Raw genomic sequence first — 15,324 nt, 5'->3', positions numbered from 1 at the left:
GGACTGGGCTCTCGAGTATATGTCTGGAGTAAAATGATCCACAGAACAAACATAATCAGGAATTGAAAACAGACAGGAAACGATGGAATTGACTGAAAAAAAATTGCAGACAATGACAAACATTGCGGTAAAACCCTCCACTCTTTCAGTCGCAGCACCAAACAGCTCATTTCAGAATTATTGTTACTCATTGCTGCAGTTACAGACACTGGACTGTGTAAGGGTGAGTTGCGTGACTTTGATTCTTTTTTGCAAAGACAAAGATTGGAGGCCAGCCAGATTTGAACTGGGAACCGCTTAACCTGCAGTCAAATGCTCTACCACTGAACTATACCCACTTACATCAACAAGTGCTCTTTGTGCTTTTAAATAAAATAAACCTTGGGTGTTTCGTCACCTCAAGGACTCACTGACACTCCGTGAAACATTAACCCTTTACTCCTTTCGCCACAGATGCTCCCTGATGGGGAGGGGGGATTTCTGGTATTTTCTGACTGCACCAATCTTTATTTTTTGCAGTATGAATATCGGGGGGAGAACCCTGAATATGATCTGTAGTGAAATATGGCATCACACAGCTGCACCATTTATGTTGTACAGTCACTGGTTCATTAATAGAAGAATGGAATAAATATTTATCCTTAAATGAGAACTTCAGCTCAATATTTTGTTTGTTGAGGAACCAAAGTGAAGGCCTAAGGATCCATTACATTCAGCAAAGTGGTTTGGAGAAAACAAATAATTCCAGAATTAATTAAATAACAGTATTTATATTCTTAAAGACTGCAAATCGATCTTGAAGAGTTTCTGAGGAGTTTATTATTGACTCTAATGATCAGAGAGTTGCTGTAGAGGCAGAGTAATGACAGTGAACATTCTCTGTGAAAACAGGAGGCCATTGAGAGGATATTGGATTGAAACTAGAGGACTCTCTTCATACACGGTCAAACGCTTTGTCCCCACTCACACCTCTATAGCTTCTTATGCTTCCAGAATCCATAGAATCCCTGCAGTGCAGAAGGAGACCAGACAGGCAGCAAACTGTTTATATGGAGAATTAGTCTTGTTGACAATAATTACAGACATGGTCAGTGTGCAACTTTCTTTGTCGTGACAACATACACTTCGGTGAGGGGTTGACAAAAGTGAAGCCGCTGTTATCACGAGCTCGTGTCAGTCAATACATTGCAAGTGCTGGAAAATGGGATAAGATTAAATAGGTGCTTGATGGCCACAACAGTCACTATGGACCGAATGGCCTATTTTTGTCACATGAATTGGGACACAGTGAAAATATTGTTTCTTGGGTGCTATACAGGCAAGACATACCATTCATAAAGTACATGGGGAGAAGGAAAGGGAGAGGGTGCCAAATATAATGTTGCGGTTTCAGGTAGGATGAAGAGAAGCATCAGCTTAATATATGCTCGGACCATTCGAAAGTCTGATTGCAGCAGGGAAGAAGCTGTTCTTGAGTCAGTTGGTTCATGTTTTCAGACTTTTGTATCTTTCTCCTGACGGAAGAAGGTGGAAGAGAGTATGTCCGGGCTCAGCTTGAAGCAGGGCAGCACGATGGCATAGTGGTTAGCACTGTTACTGCACAGTGCCAGGTCCCCGGGTTCGATTCCTGACTTGGGTCACTGTGTGGAGTCTGCACATTCTTCCCGTGTCTCCGTGTCTCTGGTTTCTTCCCGCAGTCCAAAGATGGTCCGGTGAATTGCCCTCTTGCGTCAGGGGTACGAGCCAGGGTAAATACGTGGGGTTATGGAGATAGGGCGTGGATGGGATTGTGGCTGGTGCAGACGTGATGGGCTGAATGGCCTCCTCCTGCACTGTCGGATTCTATGATTGTATTCTAAGAAAGAGTTCTGCTGAATCCGGGGAGTTAATATTCAGGAGGTAATTAGAGCAGACGGTCGTTTTGTGTGTCCCGTTTAACCGACAGAACAATGGTGACTGTGGTTCAATAGTGATGTACCGATTGCTGAACTCGGGATGAGAATCGGTATCACCTTTGATAATCATTGTCAATGTGAGGTTAAATCATTCACTTTTTTACTCTTGATTCTTCTCCATGTTGGCAATGTTCCTTTTTGTACATTTCATCTTCCTGGCAGTTGTCCAACAGTGCATAGAAATAAAATAATTGCGCATATCCGCCGGCTGTACAGACACTAATTCTGGAATCTAGTTATAAATGGGGATTGTCACCACCACTATTTCTCATTAGGCATATTGATGAGAATGCTTTGAACGGTGATGTTCTTTGGGCCATTTCCGTCCACGTGGATCACAAGATGTGGACTGGAGGAAACCGCGTTTCCATTTCCCCTCTTTCTCACAATGTTCCAAAACAGGTTTAGAAACCAGGTCAGTGATCCGCTGAGATATGACAGCATTGTTGATCAGTCTCTGCTCTCTCCAGCTGCAGTTTCACCTTTCACCACAATACAAGCTGCTTCTCTAGAGGTTGCAGTCTCTCCTTTAATACATTGAATGTGTTGGTGTGTGAGGAGCTGCTGAAGGTCACTGACTGATATACAACACTGAACATTGCAGCGTTCCTGCCCGGCCGGAGTGTTACTCGGCCGCACAAACACAGTGAATAATCTTTGAGCGGAGACATTCTAATTTCTTTCTCTCCGCTAATGCAGAATATTTCTCACAATTTCTGTTTTTATTTTCGGAATCCTGTGTATTTCGCTTTTGTCCCTGTTCTCTGGAAACAGCAATAAAATAAATAATTTCTTGATGAATCCAACAACTGATTCTTAAACGGCCAACATTAACTTAAGTCTGAGGTCACGTACCAACCGACTCAAGAACAGCTTCTTCCCTGCTGCCATCAGACTTTTGAATGGACCTACCTCACATTAAGTTGATCTTTCTCTACACCCGAGCTATGACTGTAACACTACATTCTGCACTCTCTCGTTTCCTTCTCCATGAACGGTATGCTTTTTCTGTATAGCGCGCAAGAAACAATAATTTTCACTGTGTGTTAATACATGTGACAATAATAAATCAAATCAAATCAAAATATTTAATCACCCACAATCTCTTATTTAACGCAGAGGGTGTCTTGTTATTGATTAGTCTTCATTACCTCTCGCCCACTGGACTGTTTCAAAACCTCCCTCTTGCCAAACTCACTCAGTGTAACTCATCCTCGTGAAATTCCCGGGTTTTCTCAGCCTGCTTCACATTTCTGGTTTCCGGAGCCTGGTGAAAACTCTCACCTTCACTGAGTTTCCCAAAATCTCCATCAATCAGCATGATCCAATTCCCCATTGAAAACTCTCATTGCTTCAACCTCATCAAACTCTCTCTCTCTCTCTGTGGCCGCCCTCAGTCTGTATTGTACTAAAGCTCCTCAATCTCTCTCCTTCTGATCATTAAACTCTCCCTTGATGAACGCTGCCGATTCACAGATTTCATATCACAAATCATCCTGAACATGGTTCAAATATCTTCCTCAATCCCGCCCAGCTCCCGATCTTCCGAATCGCCACCAATTCTCTGCCTCTAAACATCATCAAACTCTCCCGATAGATGATCCGGGAAACTCTTCCACAACCGCCTGGTTCACTCTCTTTCTGTTTCACTGATTCGCGTCAGACTTTATTTCAGACGAAACCACATCCTCTAACAATCCGCCGGGCTGTTTATTCTGTTGCATTTTATTGGCCTGTTTCCTGGGTGTCAGTGCTGTGTCTTTGTGTGGGAGGATTTCCAATCCTGGAACATGATTCAACTTGTCCACAGCAGCAGCTCCAGAAGCTCTGCTTGGAGTTGTTTCCTAATCTTTAATTGTGGAACAGAGTCGAGACTCACAACATTGCTGTGATATTTCCCCTCAGCGCCGAGCTCTCTCAGACCTGTTCAGCTCCATCCCCGGCGCTTTCAGTTTGCAAATCGGCTGATTCAATTGCATCAAATCTTCATCCCGGCACCGGTTAAGCGGTGACAGCGGCCGGAGAGAAAACAGAGAGACACATTTCAATCATTCCCTGTTACTCAGAGACTCCCGTCTTCACTCCAACACAGAAAATATTCTCAATACTTCACAGGGAGAAATGTAGTTTTCGACTAGAAATTCCTGATTCTTTTCACTATCTTGGACAAGCCGATAGAGAGAACAGGGACAAAAGCGAAATACGCAGGATTCTGAAAATAAAAACAGAAATTGTTCGAAATACTCAGCATCTGCGGAGAGAAAGAAATTAGAATGTGTCAGATCAAAAAATATTCATTGTGTTTGTGCCGCCGAGTAACGCTCCGGCCGCGCAGCCCAGTAACGCTGCAATGTCCAGTGTGTATATAAGTCACTACCTTCAGCAGCTCCTCACACACAAACATAGAACATAGAACAGTACAGCACAGAACAGGCCCTTCGGCCCACGATGTTGTGCCGAGCTTTATCTGAAACCAAGATCAAGCTATCCCACTCCCTATCATCCTGGTGTGCTCCATGTGCCTATCCAATAACCGCTTAAATGTTCCTAAAGTGTCTGACTCCACCATCACTGCAGGCAGTCCATTCCACACCCCAACCACTCTCTGCGTAAAGAACATACCTCTGATATCCTTCCTATATCTCCCACCACGAACCCTATAGTTATGCCCCCTTGTAATAGCTCCATCCACCCGAGGAAATAGTCTTTGAACGTTCACTCTATCTATCCCCTTCATCATTTTATAAACCTCTATTAAGTCTCCCCTCAGCCTCCTCCGCTCCAGAGAGAACAGCCCTGGCTCCCTCAACCTTTCCTCATAAGACCGACACTCCAAACCAGGCAGCATCCTGGTAAATCTCCCCTGCACTCTTTCCAGCGCTTCCACATCCTTCTTATAGTGAGGTGACCAGAACTGCACACAATATTCCAAATGTGGTCTCACCAAGGTCCTGTACAGTTTCAGCATAACCCCACAGCTCTTAAACTCCAACCCCTGTTAATAAAAGCTAACACACTATAGGCCTTCTTCACAGCTCTATCCACTTGAGTGGCAACCTTTAGAGATCTGTGGACATGGACCCCAAGATCTCTCTGTTCCTCCACAGTCTTCAGAACCCTACCTTTGACCCTGTAATCCACATTTAAATTAGTCCTACCAAAATGAATCACCTCACATTTATCTCGGAGTAACAGGAAATCGATTTCCACTCCATCTGACAAAGGGGCAGCGCTCCGAAAGCTTATGGTATTTGCGACCAAATAAACCTGTTGGACGTTAACCTGGTGTTGTGAGACTTCTTACTGTCCCAAAGAACATCACCATTCAAAGCATTCTCATCAGTGTGCCGAATGAGAAATAGTGTGGTGACAATTCCAATTCATAACTAGTCTCCAGAATTAGTGTCTATACAGCCGGCGGAAATGGGGAATTATTTTATTTCTATGCACTGTTGGACAACTGCCAGGAAGATGAAATATACAAAAAGTAACATTGCCAACATGGAGAAGAATCAAGAGTAAAAAAGTGAATGATTTAACCTCACATTGACAATGATTATCACAGGTGATACCGATTCTCATCCCGAGTTCAGCAATCGATACAGTGGGATACGGTGAAAAGTGTTCTTTCTGGCGCGCCGTACAGACAAAACATACAGTTCATAGAGTACATAGGGCAGTTGGAAAGGAAAGGAACGTGTTCCCCCTTGCTTTGCGCCTGTAAGACAGCAGGGAATCAAATGAATGTTAGCAGGAGACACATCAAAATAATCTGAGGCGCTGCTTTAAAAGTCTCTGTTCTTCCAAAAATAGTGTTGCAGTCACAGCTCAGGTGCAGAGAAAGATCAGCAAGACCCAATCACCTGAAATCTGCTGGTGTCAAAATTTCAGAAGGCTGTTGAAAGATAATTAAAATAATTATGCATTTCGGGTCTGTGGGGAAAAGGCAGGAAGTGGCATTAGTGAGTTGCTTCCTCCAGGAAGCTAGTACAGGCACAGTGGGCCAAAAGGCCTCCTTCGTGCTGTCATTATCACATGAATCTGTGAATAATCGTTTATTTTTCATTAATTTTTTTTCATTCACTGAATCGGTTATAAAGGAGATGGTTATAAAGACATCAACATGCAAAACAACAACACCTTATCCAGCCACAGAAAGTGTTTAAAATAAAACATCTCAGTTCAAACAGATTGTGACACTCAATCTGCCCATGTGCAGAATGTGCTCCCCCTGGTGTTGTGACTGGAAGAGTTTTAACACCAGGTTAAAGTCCAACGGGTTTAATTGGTAGCAAATGCCATTAGCTTTTGGAGCGCTGCTCCTTCGTCAGATGGAGTGGATATCTGCTCTCAAACAGGGCACACAGAGACACAAAATCAAGTTACAGAATGCTGATTAGAATGCGAATGTCTACAGCCAACCAGGTCTTAAAGATACAGACAATTTGAGTGGAGGGGGCATTAAGAACAGGTTAAAGAGATGTGTATTGTCTCCAGGCAGGACAGCCAGTGAGATTCTGCAAGTCCAGGAGGCAAGCTGTGGGGGTTACTGATAGTGTGACATAAACCCAAGATCCTGGTTTAGGCCATCCTCATGTGTGTGGAACTTGGCTATCAGTTTCTGCTCAGCGACTCTGCGCTGTCGTGTGTCGTGAAGGCCACTTTGGAGATCGTTTACCCGAAGGTCAGAGGCTGAATGCCCGTGACTGCTGAAGTGCTCCCCCACAGGAAGAGAACACTCTTGCCCCTCATAAGAACAATATATGGCGCTCGACTCATCGATCGACAGTTCCGACGCGCCACAGCAAAAAACCGCAGCGAACTCCTCAGAAGACAAACATGGGACACGGTGGACAGAGTACCCTTCGTTGTCCAGTACTTTGCCAAGGCGGAGAAGCAACGGGCATCTCCTCCGGAGCATTCAACATGTCATTGATGAAGACGAACATCTCGCCAAGGCCATCCCCACACCCCCACTTCTTGCTTTCAAACAACCATACAACCTCAAACAGGCCAATGTCCGCAGCAAACTACCCAGCCTTCAGGAGAACAGTGACCATGACACCACACAATCCTGCCACAGCAACCTCTGCAAGACGTGCCGGATCATTGACGCGGATGCCATCATCTCACGTGAGAACACCATCTAGCAGGTACACAGGACCTACTCTTGCAACTCGGCCAACATTGTCTACCTGATACGCTGCAGGAAAGGATGTCCAGAGGCATGGTACATTGGGGAAACCATGCAGACGCTACGACAACGGATGAATGAACATCACTCAACAATCACCAGGCAAGACAGTTCTCTTCCTGTGGGGGAGCACTTCAGCAGTCACAGGCATTCAGCCCCTGATCTTCGGGTAAGCGTTCTCCAATGTGCCCTTCACGACACACGACAGCGCATTTCATTGGAAGTATTTGTTTTCTCCAAACCACTTTGCTGAATGTAATGGATCTTTAGGCCTTCACTTTGGTTCCTCAATGCACAAAATATTGAGCTGAAGTTCTCATTTGAGGGTAAATATTTATTCCATTCTTCTATTAATGAACCAGTGACTGTACAACATAAATGGGTGCAGCTGTGTGATGCCATATTTCACTACAGATCACATTCAGGGTTCTTCCTCCGATATTCATACTGTAAAAAATAAAGATTGGTGCAGTCAGAAAATATCAGGAATCCTCCCTTCCCATCACGGCGCATCTGAGGTGAAAGGTGTAAAGGGTTAATGTTACATGGGGTGCCAGTGTCTCCTTGAGGTGACAAAATATCGAAGGTTTATTTTATTTGAAAGCACAGAGCCCACTAGCCAGTATGAGTGGGTATAGCTCAGTGGTAGAGCATTTGACTGCAGATCGCGAGGGCTCCAGTTCAAATCTGGGTGCCCCCTGTCTAATGTTCATCTTAGCAAAGAAGAATCAAAAACACAAAACCCACTCTTACACAGTGCAGTGTCTGTAACTGCAGCAATGAGTAATAATAACCCCAAAAGGAGCTGTTCAGTGCCACGAGTGGAAGACTTTACTGCAATGTTCGTCGTTGTCTGTCCACTATTTATTGCAATTCACTCCATTGTTTCTCTGATAGTCTCACTCCTGTGAACCATTTTATTCTAGACATATAATATAGAGCCCAGTCTCGAGGTAAAGTCATCGAGTTTTACAACAGAAAAATTAGCTATTCGCTCCATCGTGATTGTTCCGGCCATCAAGCACCTATTTATTCTAATCCCATTTTCCAGCACTTGCAATGTATTGACTGACACGAGCTCGTGATAACAGCGGCTTCACTTTTGTCAACACCTCACAGAAATGTATGTTGTCACAACAATGAAAGTTGCACACTGAACATGTCTGTAATTATTGTAATCAAGACTAATTCTCCATATAAACAGTTTGCTGCCTGTCTGGTCTCCTTCTGCACTGCAGGGATTCTATGGATTCTGGAAACATAAGAAGCTATAGAGATGTGAGTGGGGACAAAGCGTTTGACCGTGTATGAAGAGAGTCCTCTAGTTTCAATCCAATATCCTCTCAATGGCCTCATGTTTTCACAAAGAAGGTTTGCTGTCATTACTCTGCCTCTACAGCAACTCTGTGATCATTGAGTCAATAATAAACTCCTCAGAAATCCTTCAAGATCGATTTGCGGTCTTTAATAATATAAATACTGTTATTTAATTAATTCTGGAATTATTTGTTTTCTCCAAACCACTTTGCTGAATGTAATGGATCTTTAGGCCTTCACTTCGGTTCCTCAACGACCAAAATATTGAGCTGAAGTTCTCATTTGAGGATAAATATTTATTCCATTCTTCTATTAATGAACCAGTGACTGTACAACACAAATGGGTGCAGCTGTGTGATGCCATATTTCACGACAGATCATATTCAGGGTTCTTCCCCCGACATTCATACTGTAAAAAATAAAGATTGGTGCAGTCAGAAAATACCAGAAATCCTTCCTTCCCATCACGGAGCATCTGTGGCTAAAGGAGTAAAGGGTTAATGTTTCATGGGGTGCCCGTGTAACTCTGAGGTGACAAAACACCCAAGGCTTAATTTATTTCAAAGCACAGAGACCAGTAGCTGACATGAGGGGGTATAGCTCAGTGGTAGAGCATTTGACTGCAGATCAAGAGGTTCCCCAGTTCAAATCTGGGTGCCCCCTGTCTAATTTTTATCTCAGCAAAAAAGAATTGAAGTCTCACAAACCACCCGTACACAATACAGTGTCTGTCACTGCAGCAATGAGTAAAGGTGCTCCTGACACGAGGTGCTTGGTGCCACTCCTGGAAGAGCGGTGGACTTTACTGCAATGTTTGTCATTGTCCACTATTTATTACAATTCATTCCATCGTTTCTTCTCTGTTTCTTCGAAAGTCTTACTCCTGTTGACCATTTTGTTCCAGACATGTAATCTAGAGCACAGTCTCGAGGTAAAGTCAGAGAGTTTTACAACAGAAAAAAAGGCCTTTCGGTCCATCGTGATTGTTCTGGCCATCAAGCACCTATTTATTCTAACCCCATTTTCCAGCACTTGGAATGTATTGACTGACACGAGCTCGTGATAACAGCGGCTTCACTTTTGTCAACCCCTCACAGAAATATATGTTGTCACAACAATGAAAGTTGCACACAGAACATGTCTGTAATTATTGTAATCAAGACTAATTCTCCATATAAACAGTTTGCTGCCTGTCTGGTCTCCTTCTGCACTGCAGGGATTCTATGGATTCTGGAAGCATAAGAAGTTATAGAGATGTGAGTGGGGACAAAGCGTTTGACCGTGTGTGAAGAGAGTCCTCCAGTTTCAATCCAATATCCTCTCAATGGCCTCATGTTTTCACAAAGAATGTTTGCTGTCATTACTCTGCCTCTACAGCAACTCTGTGATCATTAGAGTCAATAATAAACTCCTCAGAAACCCTTCAAGATCGATTTGCGGTCTTTAATAATATAAATACTGTTATTTAATTAATTCTGGAATTATTTGTTTTCTCCAAACCACTTTGCTGAATGTAATGGATCTTTAGGCCTTCACTTCGGTTCCTCAACGACCAAAATATTGAGCTGAAGTTCTCATTTGAAGATAAATATTTATTCCATTCTTCTATTAATGAACCAGTGACTGTACAACACAAATGGGTGCAGCCTTGTGATGCCATATTTCACTACAGATCATATTCAGGGTTCTTCCCCCGACATTCATACTGTAAAAAATAAAGATTGGTGCAGTCAGAAAATACCAGAAATCCTTCCTTCCCATCACGGAGCATCTGTGGCTAAAGGAGTAAAGGGTTAATGTTTCATGGGGTGCCCGTGTAACTCTGAGGTGACAAAACACCCAAGGCTTAATTTATTTCAAAGCACAGAGACCAGTAGCTGACATGAGGGGGTATAGCTCAGTGGTAGAGCGTTTGACTGCAGATCAAGAAGTCCCCAGTTCAAATCTGGGTGCCCCCTGTCTAATCTTTATCTCAGCAAAAAAGAATTGAAGTCTCACAAACCACCCGTACACAATACAGTGCCTGTCACTGCAGCAATGAGTAAAGGTGCTCCTGACACGAGGTGCTTGGTGCCACTCCTGGAAGAGCGGTGGACTTTACTGCAATGTTTGTCATTGTCCACTATTTATTACAATTCATTCCATCGTTTCTTCTCTGTTTCTTCGAAAGTCTTACTCCTGTTGACCATTTTGTTCCAGACATGTAATCTAGAGCACAGTCTCGAGGTAAAGTCAGAGAGTTTTACAACAGAAAAAAAGGCCTTTCGGTCCATCGTGATTGTTCTGGCCATCAAGCACCTATTTATTCTAACCCCATTTTCCAGCACTTGGAATGTATTGACTGACACGAGCTCGTGATAACAGCGGCTTCACTTTTGTCAACCCCTCACAGAAATGTATGTTGTCACAACAATGAAAGTTGCACACTGAACATGTCTGTAATTATTGTAATCAAGACTAATTCTCCATATAAACAGGTTGCTGCCTGTCTGGTCTCCTTCTGCACTGCAGGGATTCTATGGATTCTGGAAGCATAAGAAGTTATAGAGATGTGAGTGGGGACAAAGCGTTTGACCGTGTATGAAGAGAGTCCTCTAGTTTCAATCCAATATCCTCTCAATGGCCTCATGTTTTCACAAAGAAGGTTTGCTGTCATTACTCTGCCTCTACAGCAACTCTGTGATCATTAGAGTCAATAATAAACTCCTCAGAAACCCTTCAAGATCGATTTGCGGTCTTTAATAATATAAATACTGTTATTTAATTAATTCTGGAATTATTTGTTTTCTCCAAACCACTTTGCTGAATGTAATGGATCCTTAGGCCTTCACGTCGGTTCCTCAACGACCAAAATATTGAGCTGAAGTTCTCATTTGAGGATAAATATTTATTCCATTCTTCTATTAATGAACTAGTGACTGTACAACATAAATGGGTGCAGCTGTGTGATGCCATATTTCACTACAGATCATATTCAGGGTTCTTCCCCCGATGTTCGTACTGTAAAAAATAAAGACTGGGACAGTCAGAAAATACCAGGAATACAGACCAGTTCTGGTCGCCACACTACCAGAAGGATGTGGAGGCTTTAGAGAGAGTGCAGAGGAGGTTTACCAGGATGTTGCCTGGTATGGTAGAGCTTAGTTATGAGGAGAGATTGGGTAAACTGGGGATGTTCTCACTGGAAAGACGTTCAGAAAAATGGTTTGGAGGAAACAAATAATTCCAGAATTAATTAAATAACAGTATTTATATTCTTAATGACCGCAAATCGATCTTGAAGAGTTTCTGAGGAGTTTATTATTGACTCTAATAAACACAGAGTTGCTGTAGAGGCAGAGTAATGACAGCAAACCTTCTTTGTGAAAACATGAGGCCATTGAGAGGATATTGGATTGAAACTAGAGGACTCTCTTCATACACGGTCAAACGCTTTGTCCGCACTCACATCTCTATAGCTTCTTATGTTTCCAGAATCCATAGAATCCCTGCAGTGCAGAAGGAGACCAGACAGGCAGCAAACTGTTCATATGGAGAATTAGTCTTGATTATAATAATTACAGACATGTTCAGTGTGTAACTTTCATTGGTGTGACAACATACATTTCTGTGAGGGGTTGACAAAAGTGAAGCCCCCGTTATCACGACCTCGTGTCACTCAGTACAATCCAAGTGCTGGAAAATGGGATTAGAATAAATAGGAGATGATGGCCGGTACAGTCACGATGGAGCGAATGGCTAATTTTTCTGTTGTAAAACTCTATGACTTTACCTCAAGACTGGGCCCAAGATTATATGTCTCAAATAAAATGGTCAACAGGAGTGAGACTATCAGAGAAACAGAGAAGAAACGATGGAATGAATTGTGATAAATAGTGGACAATGACAAACATTGCAGTAAAATCCCACACTCCTTCAGGAGTGGCACCAAGCACCTCATGTCAGGAGCACCTTTACTCATGGCTGCAGTTACAGACACTGTATTGTGTGAATGTGGGTTGTGTGACTTCGATTATTTTTTGCTAAGATAAAGATTAGATAGGGGGCACCCAGAGTTGAACTGGGGACCTCTTGATCTGCAGTCAAATGCTCTACCACTGAGCTATACCCCCACATGTTAGCTCATGGTCTCTGTGCTTTGAAATAAAATAAACCTTGGGTGTTTTGTCACCTCAAAGATACACGGGCACCCCGTGAAACATTAACCCTTTACTCCTTTCACCTCAGATGCTCCGTGATGGGAAGGAAGGATTTCTGGTATTTTCTGACTGCACCAATCTTTATTTTTTCCAGGATGAATATCGGGGGGAGAACCCTGAATATGATCTGTAGTGAAATATGGCATCACACAGCTGCACCTATTTATGTTGTACAGTCACTGGTTCATTAATGGAAGAATGGAATAAATATTTATCCTCAAATGAGAACTTCAGCTCAATATTTTGTTTGTTGAGGAACCGACGTGAAGGCCTAAGGATCCATTACATTCAGCAAAGTGGTTTGGAGAAAACAAATAATTCCAGAATTAATTAAATAATAGTATTTATATTCTTAAAGACCGCAAATCGATCTTGAAGGGTTTTCTGAGGAGTTTATTATTGACTCTAATGATCACAGAGTTGCTGCAGAGGCAGAGTAATGACAGCAAACCTTCTTTGTGAAAACATGAAGCCATTGAGAGGATATTGGATTGAAACTAGAGGACTCTCTTCATACACGGTCAAACGCTTTGTCCCCACTCACATCTCTATAGCTTCTTATGTTTCCAGAATCCATAGAATCCCTGCAGTGCAGAAGGAGACCAGACAGGCAGCAAACTGTTCATATGGAGAATTAGTCTAGATTACAATAATTACAGACATGTTGAGCGTGCAACTTTCATCGTTCTGACTACGTACATTTCTGTGAGGGGTTGACAAAAGTGAAGCCGCTGTTATCATGACCTCGTGTCAATCAATACATTGCAAGTGCTGGAAAATGGGATCTCATTAATTAGGTGCTTGATGGCCGCAACAGTCACGATGGAGCAAATGGCCATTTTGTTCTGTTGTAAAACTCTATGACTTTACCTCGAGACTGGGCTCGAGATTAAATGTTTAAAATTAACTGGTCCGCAGGAGTAAGACTAACAGAGAAAGAGAGGCGAAGCGATGGGGTGAATTGCAATAAATAATGGACAACGACAAACATTGCAGTAAAACCATGCACTTTAGCAGCAGTGGCACCATACCACTCACTTCAGGTTTATTATTACTTATGGCTGCAGCTGCAGACACAGCGTTGTGTAAGGGTGGGTTTTGTTACTTTGGTTCTTTTTTGCTAAGATAAAGACTAGGTAGGGGGCACCTAGATTTGAACTGGGGACCTCTTGATCTGCAGTCAAATGCTCTACCACGGAGCTATACCCCCACATGCTGGTGAGTGGGCCCTGTGCTTTCAAATAAAATAAACTTTGGATATTTTGTCACCTCAAGGAGACACTGGCACCCCATGAAACATTAACCCTTTACACCTTTCGCCACACTTGCTCCCTGATGGGGAGGGGGGAGTTCTGTTATTTTCTGACTGTCCCAATCTTTATTTTTTACAGTACGAATATCGGGGGGAGAACCCTGAATATGATCTGTCGTGAAATATGGCATCACACAGCTGCACCATTTATGTTGTACAGTCACTGGTTCATTAATAGAAGAATGGAATAAATATTTATCTTCAAATGAGAACTTCAGCTGAATATTTTGTTTGTTGAGGAACCAAAGTGAAGGCCTAAGGATCCATTACATTCAGCAAAGTGGTTTGGAAAAAACAAATAATTCCAGAATTAATTAAATAACAGTATTTATATTCTTAAAGACCGCAAATTGATCTTGAAGGATTTCTGAGGAGTTTATTATTGACTCTAATGATTACAGAGTTGGTGTAGAGGCAGAGTAATGACAGCAAACCTATTTTGTGAAAACATGAGGCCATTGAGAGGATATTGGAATGAAACTAGAGGACTCTCTTCATACACGGTCAAACGCTTTGTCCCCACTCACATCTCTATAACTTCTTATGCTTCCAGAATCCATAGAATCCCTGCAGTGCAGAAGGAGACCAGACGGGCCGCAACCTGTTTATATGGAGAATTAGTCTTGATTACAATAATTACAGACATGGTCAGTGTGCAACTTTCATTGTTGTAACAACATACATTTCTGTGAGGGGTTGACAAAAGTGAAGCTGCTGTTGTCACGAGCTCGTGTCAGTCAATACATTGCAAGTGCTGGAAAATGGGAATACTATAAATAGGTGTTTGCCATCTCTCTGCCCAAGTGTCCAACCGAGCTATATCGTCCTGTATCCTCTGATTGTCCTCATCGTTATCAGCAATTCCACCAACCTTTGTGTCATCCTCAAACTTCCCAATCAAACCGGTTACTTCTTCCTCCAAATCATTTATATATATTACAAACAGCAAACTCCCAGCACTGATCCCTGAGGAACACCACTAGTCACAGCCCTCCATTTAGAAAGGGCCCCCTTCCACTGCTACCCTCTGTCTTCTGTGACCAAGCAAGTTCTGTATCCATCTTGCCAGCCTCTGATCTTGTGCGACTTCACATTCTGTACCATTCTGCCATGGGGGACCGTGTCACAGGCCTTACTGAAGTCCATGTGAACAACATTCACTTCCCTACAGTCATCAATGATCTTCGTCACTTCCTCAAAAAACTCGATCCAGTTAGTGAGACACGACCTCCCCTTCACAAAACCATGTTGCCTCTCGCTAATACATCCACTTCTTTCCAAGTGGGAGTAAATCCTGTCTCGAAGAATCCTCTCCAATAATTTCACTACCACTGATATAAGGCTCAC

General features: G+C 42.8%; 4 non-coding genes across 4 annotated transcripts; 2 read left to right on the top strand and 2 right to left on the bottom strand.

Moving 5' to 3' along the window:
- Positions 1 to 9,056: 9,056 nt before the first annotated feature.
- Positions 9,057 to 9,129, top strand: trnac-gca (transfer RNA cysteine (anticodon GCA)). The gene has a single exon. It is a non-coding gene; the product is annotated as a tRNA-Cys (tRNA).
- Positions 9,130 to 10,352: 1,223 nt separating this feature from the next.
- Positions 10,353 to 10,424, top strand: trnac-gca (transfer RNA cysteine (anticodon GCA)). The gene has a single exon. It is a non-coding gene; the product is annotated as a tRNA-Cys (tRNA).
- A 2,082-nt stretch (positions 10,425 to 12,506) lies between these two features.
- trnac-gca (transfer RNA cysteine (anticodon GCA)) lies at positions 12,507 to 12,578 on the bottom strand. Its single transcript has one exon. It is a non-coding gene; the product is annotated as a tRNA-Cys (tRNA).
- Positions 12,579 to 13,803: 1,225 nt separating this feature from the next.
- trnac-gca (transfer RNA cysteine (anticodon GCA)) lies at positions 13,804 to 13,875 on the bottom strand. Its single transcript has one exon. It is a non-coding gene; the product is annotated as a tRNA-Cys (tRNA).
- Positions 13,876 to 15,324: the final 1,449 nt, after the last annotated feature.

Source organism: Mustelus asterias, chromosome 11 (assembly GCF_964213995.1).
Source record: "Mustelus asterias chromosome 11, sMusAst1.hap1.1, whole genome shotgun sequence".
NCBI lineage: Eukaryota > Metazoa > Chordata > Chondrichthyes > Carcharhiniformes > Triakidae > Mustelus > Mustelus asterias.
Note: the sequence above shows the minus strand (reverse complement) of the source record. Positions and strands in the feature narration are given on the sequence as shown.